Source organism: Stegodyphus dumicola, chromosome X2, assembly GCF_044657685.1.
Source record: "Stegodyphus dumicola isolate Sdum_Otavi_A_Nest chromosome X2, ASM4465768v1".
Classification (NCBI taxonomy): domain Eukaryota; kingdom Metazoa; phylum Arthropoda; class Arachnida; order Araneae; family Eresidae; genus Stegodyphus; species Stegodyphus dumicola.
This window is the reverse complement of record NC_140781.1, coordinates 148,403,220-148,419,364: the sequence shown is the minus strand read 5'-3', so window position 1 is coordinate 148,419,364 and position 16,145 is coordinate 148,403,220.

The window sequence follows — 16,145 nt, the reverse complement described above, 5'->3', positions numbered from 1 at the left end:
AAATGCATTTAAAAGTACATACATTAGTATTATATTTGCATAATGAATACCAGGAGGTACAGTCTCGACTGTTAACATTATGTGTATCATTAATTTCTAGGATTTCTTACTCTGGTTTGATCCTGAGCCTAATACGAATTTTTATCTTAACGCTGTTAAGTGCTTTTAGCAACAATTATTCCGGAATGCTATATTTCCATCATAGAATAGAGCCTGAAAAATTTAGCTTACAGTGATCTCAATTTATCATACATGTTATTATTCCAGTACAGTTTGTTTTAATCCTTGTAAACAATTGGATATACAATGATGAATTTTAGAGAATTTTTAGTATTTAATGAACAGCTTTGTTATAATGGATTGTTAATCTAATCAAAACATTTATCTGATTGAAAAATCTAATTTTTAATTCCGAGTATGAATGAAATTATCGAATACTGTCATATATTCAGATAGGATAAAATATTTAGTTTATGATGTGTTTACAAAAGTAGTTGTAATTAATTATAAAATGAAATATGAGTTTAAATTGTTATTATTCATGAATAACAAATATATAATTGCCGTCCAATGTTTAGAAAAACATTTTAAAACAACATCATTCTTTTAATTTTTTTATATTTAACTAAAATAGTAATAGTATATGAAAATTTAAATCGTGATAGCCGTATAGTATACGAAATCGTAATCTATAGCCGTATAGTATACGTAAAATTTACGATACGGATGTAAAAACTTGGAATTTTTCTATTTATGCCCAAACCAACTTAATCATTAAAACCTTTCATCCTTTAATTGGAATTGAAACTGAGACAGTGTCATTATCTTTAACTACAACTAGCCTTCGTCTAATGCGATACTAAGGTTCTAAAAAAAAAAATCGTTTTATACGAGTTCATATTATACCAGCCAAAGAATTAGAGCAAAAACACATCTTAGGTCTCTAAAAGTAAAACGTATGCTATTTTCATCTTGTAACTAAGGGAAATACATTTTTAGGTACAGTAATTGATCGGGAAAATAGTATATATTAATAGTAGTTATCTTAGTCATCACTACTAATGCTCTTTAAACTAGGGTGTTTTCTATTTCGGTAAGTATCCTCATGTTCTAAGCTATTTTCTGCAGTATATGCTTTGGTGCTCTAGGCCTCTAGGCTTAGTACAAAAAAAGTTTGTTATTTTCGTTCATTTAAGTTGAGAGGGTTTTTATTATTATTATTATTATTATTATTTATTTATTTATTTATTTATTTATTTATTTATTTATTTATTTATTTTAATTTCGTTGTATGGAGTGCACCTGGGAAGTTCTGTCTTAATTATTTTACTTTTTTCCCTATTTAAATCCCTATTTAGAAAACATAATTCAATTTTCAATTGTTAGACTAGGGAAAGCGCAATTCCTTCTTTCTTTTTTGTCTTTTTGAATTGATTTTGACAATAGCTTCTCTTAATTATGTTCTACTTTAATGTGCTATGATATCAAAGTATGGGCAGTTGTGCTATATGTATTCTGTGAAATCAATTTATTTGACGCTTGGTCGAACTATATATGAAGCTAAAGTTTTGTAGTAATGATGCGTTATAGGGGAATTTTCCCCAGTTCTGAAGCCTATTACAGCGAAATCGGGCTGTAGGGTCGTACGGGGTTACCTGTACTAATTCGAAATCACATCAAATTTATAAAATTATTTATGTAAACAATCGTTATATCGAACCTCTTGAATATACAGATCGACATTTTTTCTAATTGAAGTAAATATGATTTGTCTTTAATGTTGCTCTCGAGCAGTTATACGTCTCACAAACTGTCATGTGGTCGAGGATAAATAAAATATTTATTTATTTACTTTTTAGCCGAAATAATATTTTTTAATTTTTTATTTAATGATTTTAAAATAAAGACATGGCTAAAACATAACTTTTTCTGGGGTGAAAGGTTTTCATTACTAATAAAGTGCGTGCACAATTAATAACAGAATTATTAGAAACATTTAATTCTTTTCCTTTATTGCAATTACACTTTCTCCAATTAAAATTCAATGAAACATAATGTAATATTTAGCATAATTTTATTCATTTTAATCATTTACATATCGGTCCACCAGCAGCCGAGTGGTAAAATCGTTGAACGCTGGTACTTCTGATATGGGCTCTATTCCAGGCGAACGGCCAAGCTGCATGGGCATTTTCGTGGTTTTCCCCATGTATAACGTTTATACGAGGCAATTTCCCTTACGAAAATCCTTTACGAAGGCATCCCTTCCCTTAGGCAGGTAGTCCTGTTGTGTTTTGCCGTAATAAACTCAACCAAACCAAACCTTTACATACCACCTAAAATTACTTTTTATTTTGGGTAATAAGAAATATAACATTATCAAAATTCATGTCAATATTTTGTGCAGACTTACGGGAGATGATTTTCATTTAAGTTTGCCTCTTGTATTTAATCGCAGAAGATTTATATTATTTTTTGAAAACTTCTCGTTTAACTTGGCTTATTTTCAATATCTAACCCATCCTTATTTAAGATATCTAATGCATAATTTTTTACTGCGTTAAAGACATAGTTCTAAAATCTTTCTACAGCAGTTGTACTTTATTACTAATTTTATTCAAAAAGAAATTAAATATCACACAACACTGATGTTTATTAAGATATATGCAACTTTTAAGCTGATTGCAGAAAATGAAATAATATGTTTTTATAGCACCTATTATATGGTGATTTGTAATTAAAAAACTTAAGATGAAAAAAAAGCATACCAGTGACGGAGAGGTAAAGTCGCAGAACTCTGGAAGTTAGGTCCGAGGTTCAAATCCTGACGAACGGGCTGGCTGCACTGATTTTCCGAGGTTTTCCCCATGTATAACATACATACGACATAGTTTCCCATAGAAAGTCCTTCATGAAGACATCCCTCACCTTACGCAGATAGCCCTCAATTGCTTTGACATGATCAAATAAACAAAACTAAACCAAACACTTTTATTCATTAGACCTATAACGGTGAAAGAAAAGACATTAGTCCCTTGAAAAAACTAATTCTTGTATTAGTGATTGGCTAGTCAGTTGAAAACTTAGTTTGTGTTTTATATACAGGGTGCCCACTAAAATCCGGTACCACCCGCGTAACTGTCGAACGGCTGCAGCTAATATTCAGAAAAGTGGTGTCTAGGTATAGTAAAGTGGCTATGCGCTACTTGATAGCTTACAACGCCACCTGGTGAAAAACGGCGGAGTTATCCTCCCTATCTCGAAAACGATACGAGACAGGAAGAAAACGTAAATTACGAAGTTCCAGAGCATCGTCGCTTTAGTAATAGACACCTTGTGGATATGAATGCTAAAAATAGAACATTTAAAATGCACATTGGTTTCTTCGAGATTTCCGAAACTGTGACGTCACGAAACTTGAACGAAAGGAGAAAAGATTATCTTTCGAGTGAAAAACATGTTCGTTTTCGAGGCACAGTGATGTCGTTTGTAATTCACAGTCGAGAAGACTGTGGTTCAAACCCCGCGGGGGGCATCCTTGTACTGATTGTCTTTGTAAACAGAGTAGATAACATACAGATCGTGCACAATCGTGTCGCAAAACGCTTCAACCCAACGCAACTTGAGCTTGGTATGCGAATTTGTTCATTATGCAAATAGTGTATGAAACGTCACACCTGTTCAGCTATAAAAGAGACAGCTATAAAAGAGATATCTTCTCGTGGTTGTATGTAGAAGCTCATGGTCATGGAGAGATTTTCAAAAAATGATTGTTGTGAGATGGCTCGACTTACGGTGAAGGTGAGGGCAATGCACGATCGGCAGCGTTTTCCTGCTGTCCCACATCCTTCATACAAAACCATTCTACAGGTTGTGAAACGTTTAAGGGAGATAGGCTGCGTGACTTCCTGACCTCGATTTGGCAGATCAGCTGAGGTAGAGCAGACAGTGCAACCGGAATATGTCTCATACGGCCTCACATATAGAAACAGCAGCACAAGAGAGATAAGTGAAGACCGTGGTCTCTCAAAAAGTAGCTTTTGGAAAATCCTAAATAATTAGGAGCTAATCCATATCGACTAACACCTAATCAGGCATTACTGGACGGGGATGCCGAGAGACGCTTCGTATGGTGCAACTTCGTTACGAACCGGATAGAGGTCCAAACAACATTCATGGCAGGTATAGTGTGGAGGATGAGGCATGCTTTTCACGGAATGAAACGTTCGATATGCAGAACATCCATTACTGGGCACAGGAAAATCCATCATGTTCTGCCGAAGTTGGACATCAAATACGGTTTTCGATTAATGTTTGGTGTGGAATTTATAATAGCAGACTAATGAGCTCAATATTTTAGCAGGGTACGTTAACGGGCGCACAATATTTAAGACTTCTGCAAGACATAGTGTAGAGTCATTAGGTTTTTTTTTTTTTTTTTTTTTTTTACAATTTATTTTATTTTATTTATTTATTTTTGCAAAGCAAGAGAAATTGCAAAATTAAAAATTAGCAATGCCGTCGCCGGGAACCGAACCGCGGACCGCTGTAATGCGTGACCAGCGTACAGACCACCACACCACGAAGGCATGCCAAGAAGGCGGGAAAATACTTTATATACTCCCCCTTTTAAAGGGCCACTGGGGTTTTTAGGGGACCCAATCGCCAAATCCTGGGTGAGGACAATCATCATCTACAACCCTTTTAATTCGGACGCCACTGTAGAGACATTAGGATATTTTGGAAGCAGCAGACTTGAAAAATGAGCAGCACCTTCGCTGGGAATCGAACCACGGACCTTTCGAATACGTGTCGAGAGTGCTACCGTTACACCACGAAGGCATACAAGAAGGTGAGAGGAATAATAGTACCTGATGAAGGAATTCGGAGAATGAATAATCAGCACGGTGGTTTCGAAGAGTGGCACGTACCTGACCTGACTCCCATGGACTTTCTCCTGTGCGGATACTTCAAACAGCAGGTATATGCGACCCTTCCACAAACATCGCAGGACCTTCAACAACGTATTACAGATGCTTGTGCAAACGTGTTACTCATTATGCTTAAACGTGCAGCATGAAGTTCTAACAAGGATCCAGATGTGCATTTCAGCTGATGGAGAGAAGTTTAAAACATCGAAAATAAAGGTGATAACTACTTATTTTTTTCTTTCTAAGATCGTTTCGTCACGTCACAGTTTCGGAAATCGCAAACAAACAAATGCACGTTTAAAACGTTCTGTTCTTAACACTGTTCACGAGTTGTCTTTTCGTACTAAATCTACGATATTCTATAACTTTGTAATTCACTTTTTCTTCCTATCTCGTATCGTTTTCGAGATACGCTAACTCCGCTTCTTTCCACCAGGTGGCGCTGAAAGCTATCTCATCTAGTAGCGCATAGCCACTTTACTATGCCTAGACACCACTTTTATGACTACAGCCGCAGACGTTCGGCAGTTAAACGGGCGGTACCGGACTTAAGTGAGCACCCTGTATGCATACATATATATATATATATATTAATTACTATACTCCTGTGCAACGTTAAGAGAATTTGCACATTGCGTGTTCAAGTTGAATCTCGACTCATCTGTAAAAAGCACTGTGCTCCACTGTAATCTGGTCAAAGGAGTATGTTGCCTGCATCATGCTAAACGCATTCTCTTGCGTGCTGTAGTGAGGTCGCCGCAATGAAAATGCCAAATGCCGATCCTCATTCGTAGTTATGGATCTTAATTACGAATAGAACTTGTCCATGTCTTTTCGATATGAATATAAATCCTAGAATTGTTCCCACAAACTGTAGACGACACCGGGCGTTACATTAAGCTCCATAGCCACCTGCGCTTGTGATTGCCCTGCCTCCAATCTGCGGGTAATTCTCCATCTCATTCTGTCATCTATACGTTCGCAGCTACTCATTTTACCTGATAATCTTATAAAATTTACTCATTACTTGCGAGAAATACGGCGAATGCCGGGAAGGAGTACTAGCTCACAAATCCCCGAAAACCCCTCGTGCGCTTATATTCCCCTCCACAATCACAGTTAAGCAGACACGTACGTGTACGGTTGCGTATTCGACTCTGAATATTTGCATAATTCTTACCTTTGGTTCAATACTTTTCGCAAAATTAGGTATAATTCTCAAATTCACTTAATATTGTAGACGAGTGCATATAGTCGAAGAATTAATTATGCCTGTTTATCATAAGAGCGTATTTTAACATCTGTTTCTAATTAAAACATATTTTCTGTAACATGCGATTTGAGAAGTATAATGCCCTAGACGAGGAAATCAGTGTATGCAGTTTTTTCAAGCGATAAAGTAGTAAGAAGCTAAGAGTTCGTTTTCCGGCGTTATGTTGTCGTTAAAAAGGATTCCCCCCCCTTGTGGCTCCATTCTCTCTGTGTAATGCATATATAAATTAGTGTTACTTAGTTTTCAGAAAGTTAGTCTTCTTCATACGACTAGCTTTCACATGTTTTGTCATCGTAAATAATTTAAAACTGCTTTGTAAAACTGTCAAAATCTGGCCCAACGATAAAAAAAAAAAAAAAAAAAAAAAAAAAAAAAAAAAAAAAAACAGTCTTTTCTCTCTCTTAACTAAGATTTGTTGCTGTGACGCATCTCACTTGTCTGATTGTAACATCAGAACAAGCCCACGAAATTCATTGCGGCAAGGAGTATAAGACTGCGCCTGTCGTTGAATAAAAGCGAACGCCCCGTTTTCGCTTTTATCCGTTTTGTGTACTCTCTGTGAGTTTTTCACTAAACTGATTTTGCAACTTTTGGACTCGTTCATTCGCTCTCCCAACACTATTTTAAATTCAGGTTGGAATTCTAGTATTCCTCTTTTCTGCCTCTCACAGTGGAATACGAACCTATGTTCTATGGTAATTATTGCTCCTCTGGATGAGTACTGTCACCCCTCTTAATTTGTAAAAACAATTTAGAATCACCCTGTATATACATGAAAGTTATATATATATACATGTTGCTCGTAATGTGCTCCATGAAAGCATTACCCACGCCATTATACCCCGCCACCGTTACTGTGCATCTGGGAACCAGTGTTTCGTTTGGAAACCGGCATATTAGCACACGTCCATAGATGTGATGGACCCGAAAGCGTGATTCGTCGGACCATGCAACTTTCTTCTGTTCTTGAAATTTTCAATTCCGATGTTTGTTTTCCTATTGAAGACACAGCTGGCGATGACGTGCCGTCAGTGCAGGAACATAACTTCAGCATTCGGGTGCGTAGGCCCATACGCAGCAATGTACGCTGCACAGTGTGTTGAGAAACACTGTCTGGGCCGCCACTGTTGTAACTGGTGATTATTTTGGCTGTTGTAGCTCTTCGGTTATGATGAACAATGTGTAGCAATCTCCGCTCTCCTTCGGAATCAATGCGCCGTCAACAACACACTGCTGGCCGGTGACTTGTCGTTTCACCATCTATAAACCACTTTCGATATGTGCTCACAACAACTACTCGTAAACAGCACACTAAACACGCCGTTTCTGATACTGATGTTCCCAGTCACTGAGCCATAACGATTTGACCTTTATTGAAGTCTGATAAATCAGCTGGTTTTTCCCATTATGTCGCTAATCGCGCTATGTTTGGAAAGACAATCCATAGTCGCTTTATATGCTCCAATATCAGCGACACGCGCAGTGGTTTTGTTTCTTGTCGAGACCATTGTTATTGAAGGAGAGTGGTCATAATGTAATGAATGTAATGGCCCTTCGGTGCATATATATATATTATAGTAAGCATAGATATCATACATATTGACTTTCCCCCGAAAGCTTGTGAAGTCTATTAGGCTTTTCAAAGAGTTAGCTTTCGATAACCACTTCATTACATGATGGATTAGGAATAAACTAAAATTCGGCCGCTAGAGCAGGAACTAAAAACAAGATCTGTGGTAGAGGTATTTTATATAGTTCTGGATGGCCGTTTCATTGGAGGATAGTTTAGGAGTTGCTAATCAGGAGGCACTGGAGGATTGCCCCAGTCCTTCTTCCTAAAACTACTTGACGGACGCCATTTTGAACATTTTCCACGTCTTTCACCCCCTTTCGCTGTAGGCAGGTTCCCGCCAACGGACAGTCTCTTGAAATTGGCTATTGCCCAGTGACATTGTTTCCCCCATCCTACGTCACACGACAAGCTGGAGTGCATTGAAAAGCGCAAAGGGGAAATACATACCCTTTTCGAGTTTCCTCGTCACCAGAGAAGACAGCATTGCTACAGGTCTGATTTCATAATATTTCTCTAAAGTTTTTTCTTGGTCTTAGCAATACCCATACTGTTTGACGTTTTATTTTTCATTTAAATTTAATTTCAGAATCGTTTGTAAAGTTTTAATTCTTTAAGCTTGCAGGTCCAGCCCGTACGTTATTGTATATTTTGACTAATAGCATACCGCTATTTACTTTTATTTTTATTGCTGTACATCGGAATTGCATTTACATTTTTTTACACCTTAATGTGTCAATATATGCGGACGCGTCGGGAAATTGGAACAGAGAATTGAGACTAAAAAAAATTTTTAGACACTTTATTTAATTAATTAAAAAATTTTTGTAGCGCAAAGTTTCAATTGTCTGTTTCGGCGAAACGCGTAATGGGGTTAGCTTGGTTCGATGTTCATTTAGAAATTTCCCTTGAAAAGCCAAAATGGACCTCGAATTGGGCTAATTAACCATTTTCCGCTTTTTAATTTTAATATATTTTTGCCTTTTACCTTGTTCAATCAATTAGTATTTTACTGTGTTTTATAATTTACTTTTTATTTCGCATATAGCCTCATTCAACCTCATTATATTACCTCATTCAACTAATTTGTTTTTTAATACTGTGTTAAAATTTCCGAAAATATTTAGCATATAGCTTTTATTATTCGAACTTGTAAATATAAAAAAAATTTTCCATTTTCACACTTTTCATAACTACTGAATATGCTTATGTTGGAGTTTTCTTGGAGCCACAGCTTTTGGTAACTTTTTTGGCGAGCTAACTACAATTTATCTTCTCATTTCCTTAATTTTGCAACACAATGCGCAACACAAAACATTTTGACCAAAATTTGTCTTTTTTGTATTGTTCTTACAACTTTTCTTATAATAATATATATATAGATGAATTAAGAGTCCTAATTAATTACTAGTTATATATATATTACAGTAGGTACCGATATGATATGCACTGACTTTTTAATTTTTTTAGTAAGCATTGCATTTTACTATGCATATGCATTGATTTTCATTAGAGGATGAATTAAGGGTATTAATATATTGTAAGTTATATAGATATAGCCATAGTAAGCATTGATATCATAAGCACTGATTTTCTTTTTCGAAATCTTGTAAAGTCTATTAGGCTTTTCAAAGCAGTTAGCTTTGGATGAATTACTTTACCGAATGTTGGGTTAGGGATAAATTAAAACTCGGCCACTAGTGGAACTAAAAACAAGACCTGTGCTAGCTGGATTTTATTAATTCTGTACAACCATTTCACTGAAGGATGTATTAGAACTAAATCGAGTTTTCTTATGTTGTTTCGCAGATTACCGACCGAAACTTAAACCTGAGATTTTCTTTTAGATTTATTAAAGATCAACTCGTAATGTTGGGAGTGGGTTCAAATCCCGCAGAAGGCTCAAATTTTTATTGTGTATATAGGGTGTAGGGTCTATGCTGCAAGGGTGCAATTAAAATATATGGCAAACCGAAAGTCCTCTCCAGTGTTTTGGTGGAAAGGCGTATTAGCACAAAAAGAAGTGGAGGGCCCTCGTATCCGTCCACTGTGGTTTTCTTCATCAAATTATGATGTAACTTTTCCCTTCTCCTGAGTGTAAAATCAGTCGCCAACTGTGGTGCACCCTGGGAATGTTCTCAGAGGTGAAACGGCTATATGACCAATGGATTCGGTTTGTCCGGACAAATGCTGCTCTAGCAAAGTGTTCGGCCACTTAAGGTAGAAAAACCGATGGCTTCAATCTTTCGTACGCATACTTAAATAAAGCAAAGTAGCAGACCGTTGGCGGAAATAAAAGAGAAAAATGTTCCATCGGTATGTAATGCTAAAGGCTTATTGTGGTGTTTTAGTCCTGCATTCACTAACACGAAGAATGGCTTCACAAAGAATTTTCCTCGAGTGATATAGGCTAATATACTGTTTACTCATATGGTATCTACAGGTGGAGTTCCTTTTGAATTTCGTTCTTGTGGCCGGTAAATGAAACGTTGCTAGTAAACTGTAGAATGTTAGGAATGGATTATAATTTCGCTTGTTAAATGACTGACTCTCATATTTTAGTGCGTTGACTCCAGCGCAACCGTTCGATGACTTTGACACTTTAGATCCATGCACTCGGAAAACCGACCAATAACGTAACTTTGATATAACTGACAAATGTGGCTTACAAGTGCCGGTAGCCGGTATACTAGCTTTTAAAGCACGGATTTTCTAGCAGCACACTTACTACAGAAATTATTCTATTAAATACAGAATTAATGCAAGATTCAAAGGTAGTTTCTCATTTCTAGAGCACTATCTTAAGGTAAAGATCAAATTCTAATATATAACGATTCCAGCTTCGCTCTTCAAACATATTTTTTCCGTTGGTATTTAAAAGAATGCACTGAAACATTCTTCTGTGAGAGCCATCTTTAAACAAAATGCACGAAAGACAGAATAAACTGGGTTTTAATATAACATTAGGTCACATTATATAGTATTTTAACGTTTTATTTGTGAATAAAATCAGTTAAAAGAAGATAACTATAGTTTGCAGATTTCAGTTTGAAAATTGACTGGGGAAATTAGGAACCAAAGGGTATTTGTTGAATTAGATTCATGTTTTGTGAGCATATATTTTCTTCTGACATTAATCTCCTTCTTTTAATTTCGCTATTTCGCTATTTTTAGCCACAAAAGTGAATAAGAATTAAACAAAATGCGAAAACTTCCTTCGGAAAATGCACTTTAAATAAGATGAAAAATCGCCTGAATGTCAAAACTGTATCCTTATATTACTCAGTGTGGGATGTAATTTTGATTCTAATTATTCTTATCTACTAAGGGGGGAAAATACAAAATAATTTACTTCTACCAACGAAATTGCTAGCCTTTTCTGCTTATCACTACGAAGTGGGGAACCCAAGACTTATAATTATTTTGCATTTTTTATGAATAATCTGTCGCTTAGCAGATATACACATCCTGTCATTGCCTATTCTCATTCCGTCATTGCATATTCTCATCCCAACTCTTGGAATGCAATCATTCACTTACGAAATACATTCGTTAGAGGATTAGTAAGCAGTTCCGTTTCAATGTCAGATATGTCGTCATTTGTGGGTGGCCCAGTGAATATCCATAATTGTCTTTATTGGCGACAAAAGTTTGGAGCCATGTTTGTTTGTTGTGAATCTAGAAATAAATTAAGTCGTTAAAAGATGACCTGAAACCGTTGATGAGAAAAAAGACAGAAAAGGAAAGTAAAAGAAAAGGATAAGCCAAAAAAAAAAAAAAGAAAAGAAAAGAAAAGAAAAGAAAAAGGGAAGAAAACACGTGACCTTCACGTGCCGTTGCCAAATTGTTTATATAAAATGCATGACCATGAAATGTTCGTTTCAGGCTGGAGTAATGACTTACATATGTGGTAGATGGATTTTATTATTCTCAAACAGTCCGCGGATTTTTACGCCGACTGTCGTCTATGTTTTTTTACCCCGCCTACTGAAATACGTTTTGCCCGTATTTTTAGCGCTACCATTTTGGGGATTCTTTGGTGATGTTGACGATTCCCGCCGAATTTCTTCGTGTTTGTACTTTCCGTCCTCCTGAGCAGTTCTGAAAACGACGCGTTTAATTAAAAAGTACATAAAAGGCGAGATAAAACACTCTCATATCCCATCTTAAATGTAGTCAAAAATTCTCCTTGAAACTGAGAAAAAGAATGCATCACTCTTATGCATTCTTTCATTTCCTTTTTCCATTTATTTGATATATAACGAGAAAGCTTGCATAATGTTAGATAAATTTGCATCATTTTTTAAGATCAGAAATTTAAGAATCTGACTAACAGAAGAAATTTGAATTTTCTAGAAAACTGCCCTTCTCTCTACTTAGTACTGTATACGTATCCTAACATCTTTTATTCCTGTTCTAATAAAGGAAATTTGAAATCTTATACCTTCGAAATCTTATTAATGGTTACATAGATAACATAGCATAGAAACTAATTTTCAAAAATATATAGTAGACGAAGTTTATTTAGAGTAAATAAATGGGAGAAGAGACTAAAAAAACTAAACTCAGTGGCACAACAGCCCTAGTGGTCCACGGACTGTAGTGCCCCGAAATCTGCTTTCTTGACCTTGGGTCCCGGAGTGCGTCAGCATATGCTCTAGGCAAGTGGTCAGCTTGTTGCAAGACCACCGGTGTTTAGTCCCCAAGCGGACCTGGTACTCATTTTATGGTTGTAGGAAAAAATGTCACCCGGAAAAAAGGGAAACGGAAGGAATATCCCCGGAAAATAAGGAACGGAAAAAATGTCCCCCTTCGTTTGCAATGGGAAATATAAGGCATGTTTAGAAAGATCGCCAATCTGGGTGATAAAAGTTTTATCTCAACAACCGTAACTTCGGATGACCGGAAAGATGTGCGAATAGAAGCAAGAAGATGTGTTGGCTGCTTGTTTCTTCTATGGAGCCTACCTCCATAGTTTCTTCTCTAAGGTTAAAAATAGAGGGTTGTTTAGAGAGGGAAGCTTTCGCGATGGACGGCAGGGGGGAAAGGCGGGTTGTCCAGCGTCGGTCATTGTCAGGTCTTTAGTAATTACTCTCCTCGCACTGCATGTAGTTATAGCCTTAAGCTGCGGTTTAGTGAAACATTTATTGACGCACAACAGAAAACTAATTCATCCTGAGCTTTTGTATAAGAAACAGTTGTAGATGCAATTTCAAGTTACGGTTTGCGATAAGAATAGGACTAAATTTTTTACCTAATTAATTTTCGCATAATTTTTTTTTTTCGCATTTGAGTTTAATTAAAAGTAACGCATCTGCACAGGAAACATTTTTTTAAATTTGCACTTAAGTTTGAAAACAAGAATACCACAGTTATTAAAATTAAGAGGTTTATTTCAAAATTATTAGTCTCTGAGGGACTAATGTTTTCATTTTGCGTCGAATCACTCTGAATGTCCGTTTCACTTTTCAAACTGTTGCCACCAAATATTGTGATAAAACAACGGTACCTACAGCCATCGAGTTTCGAATGACGTAATCCTACTGCGAATATGGGCAACTGGAAGCCCAAATTTGAAATTTGGAATTCGTTTTATTATCCATTTTATATTTTGTAACGAATTTTTGATTAACAAACTCAAGAATTTCAAAGCGAGCCATGGCAATGTTGTACAGAAAAAACATTTTTATCTCCAGCGCGTGAGACTGTGAATCGGAAATTCTAAAAATGTGCTCAATTTAAAATTATTTTGCGATACTGCTCTTGAATTGAATTTTATGGTTTAAGTGCGAAGAATATGATATTTAATAAATAAAGGTAACACACAAAATGTTAAAAAAAGGCCCCTTTGGACGTAATTTAAAATCTGAAACCTTTCAGATTTTTTATTTTACTAAAATTTTAAAATCTAATTAAAATGGATCCCATAACCACGCGATCTGAATTTAAACATTTAATATGTAATGAACCCTCTTATTGCGACCTCTTCCAAAATAATTTCTCAGAGTAGAAATTAACACTTGTACCGAGCATTATCTCTTTAAGATGACCACTTCCACCAAAGACCAAAATAATTAGAAACGTAGATGATCGTATTAGAGAGGATTTAATGCATTTTACAATGCACCAATGCGTAACCTACTCAGAGCCGGACCATCTAGTAGCCCATAAACGATTGGCGACCATCTCCTTAAGAGGATCACTTCCAAAAGTGACCGGCATTTTCAAAAATATAAACAAACACTTGCACTGAATATCATCTTTCTAGGGTGGTGATCTTCACAGATATCAAAAATCAACTAGAAACATGGATGGATTAGGATTATTCAATTATGGCAAAGCGCACGAGGGCTATCTACCTAAAGGGAGGGATGCTTTAGTGGAGAACTTTCTAAGGGAAACTGGCTCGTATACATATTACACATGGGGAAAACCACAAAAGTGCCCATGCAGCCAGCTCGTTCGCGGGATTGGAATCTCGGACCGAACTACCAGTGTTCAGCGTCTTTACCGCTCGGCCGCTGATAGGCTGAAATCTGATGGATGGCTGATGGATATCTTAGAAAGGATTTTTACTTATAGTAGTTATATTAATTACAATTACGTGTAGAGCTTATGGAAACTTAAAAGCGGCCGAGCGGTTAAGTTGCTGAATACCCTGGTTGTTATATCTGGGTACGATTCCTAGCAAAGCAGCTTTTCGTGGTTTTTTCCCTATATAACGTGGTTACGAGCTAGTTTTCCTTAGGAAGCCCTCCACGAAGGCAACCATTCTCTTAGGCAGATACCTTTCGTGCGCTTTGTTATAGTCAAGTAAACCAAACCAAATTAAAGAAGCTTATTTATTCTACTCTCCAAATTGAGATCCAAATAAGTCATACGTGGGAGCTTTTCGTATTCATAACGTAAAACGTATCAAAATGGGGAAATTAAATAAATTTAATTATTTAACTTGGTTATCTAGAATTCCAGTTTTTAATTTATCTCTTGTTTCCAAAAATCTGAGCATGAATAAATGTGTAATAAAGCATAGACAGATAACTTTGAAATTCAAAGAATAACATAAATGACCTTTGACCACTAGCAGCCGAGAGGTAAAAATAGTTGAATATTGGTAGTTCGACTGGCACGCCACGATAATTTCCTGGTAAGGAAATTTTCGTGTTTTTCTCCATGTGTAACATAAATACGAGGCAGTTTCTATCAGACGTATGAAATAATTTTTGTCAACTACTCGCTATAAACAGTCCTCCATGAAGGCATCCATATTCACTTCGGCAGATAATCTTATGGTACTTTGTCATAACCTAAATAATCTGATTTGATGATCATGCTAATTTTTTCTCATACTGATGCTTTAATTAATGTTTTATTTATCATAAACTGTGTTAACTGCTTTAAATTAACCAAATCAGGATTTTTTTTCTGTTACATTTTCTTTTTGAAATTTTTGACATCATTTTAGAAGCCTAAATATGTCAGATCGTTTTATCAAGACGTATTATTTGTAACTGTTTTACATATAAGTACAGAGAATCTCATGACGGTGAACTCTAAAAGTGTTTCCTACAACATAAACAAACAGGCTTTTATACATTTGCCTCTCGTATGCAACCATCTATAGAAGTGGCCTAAAAATCGCTTGAAACGGCCGTTAGTGGTCGCATTAGAAAAGTCTCATTATATTTGCATTTTTGTGGCATTTAATAATTTCAGTTACATGTCTGCCTTATTGATTTTTCAAGGGCGTGTAACAACTTTCAATATAAATTAGAATAGTAATAATCTTTTACATTCCATTCGGATTATTGTATTCGTATGAAAGCCTTGAATCAATTGTTGATCATTATTTTGTACGTATGCTATTGCAAAAATTTAAAAATTCTTAATTATGATATTTTCCGATATTCGGGCTTTAAATGCCCAAGTTATTTAATTTTATGCCAAGATTTAAACTTTGTGCATTTACAATAAGAAGATCTTAATTCTGGAACTTTTTAACATCTGAAGCTGGTTAAAACTGGTTGAAATGTGTTGCAGTCGCAGTTCGTATGCAAAACCATTCTCGCACTGATTTGTTTTATGCTTAATTTAGCATAAAACAAATCAGTGTTAATCCCTAAGTAACCAAATTTTAGATTTATATCATTTTTTTTTTTTAAATTGTGAAAATAAACAAAAAGAAAGGAGAAAATTTTTCTTTCTTACATTATAATTATTTTCAGTTCATCTTTTATGATAATTAGTGTATTTTTCAATTTTCCTCAACTGTCAAATCTTGTATTTCTAAATATTAGATTATTTACAGTCCCTGCAATTTTAGAGTTTTTATGTTAAACTCTAAAATAGTTATTAGAAGAATTATTAAAAG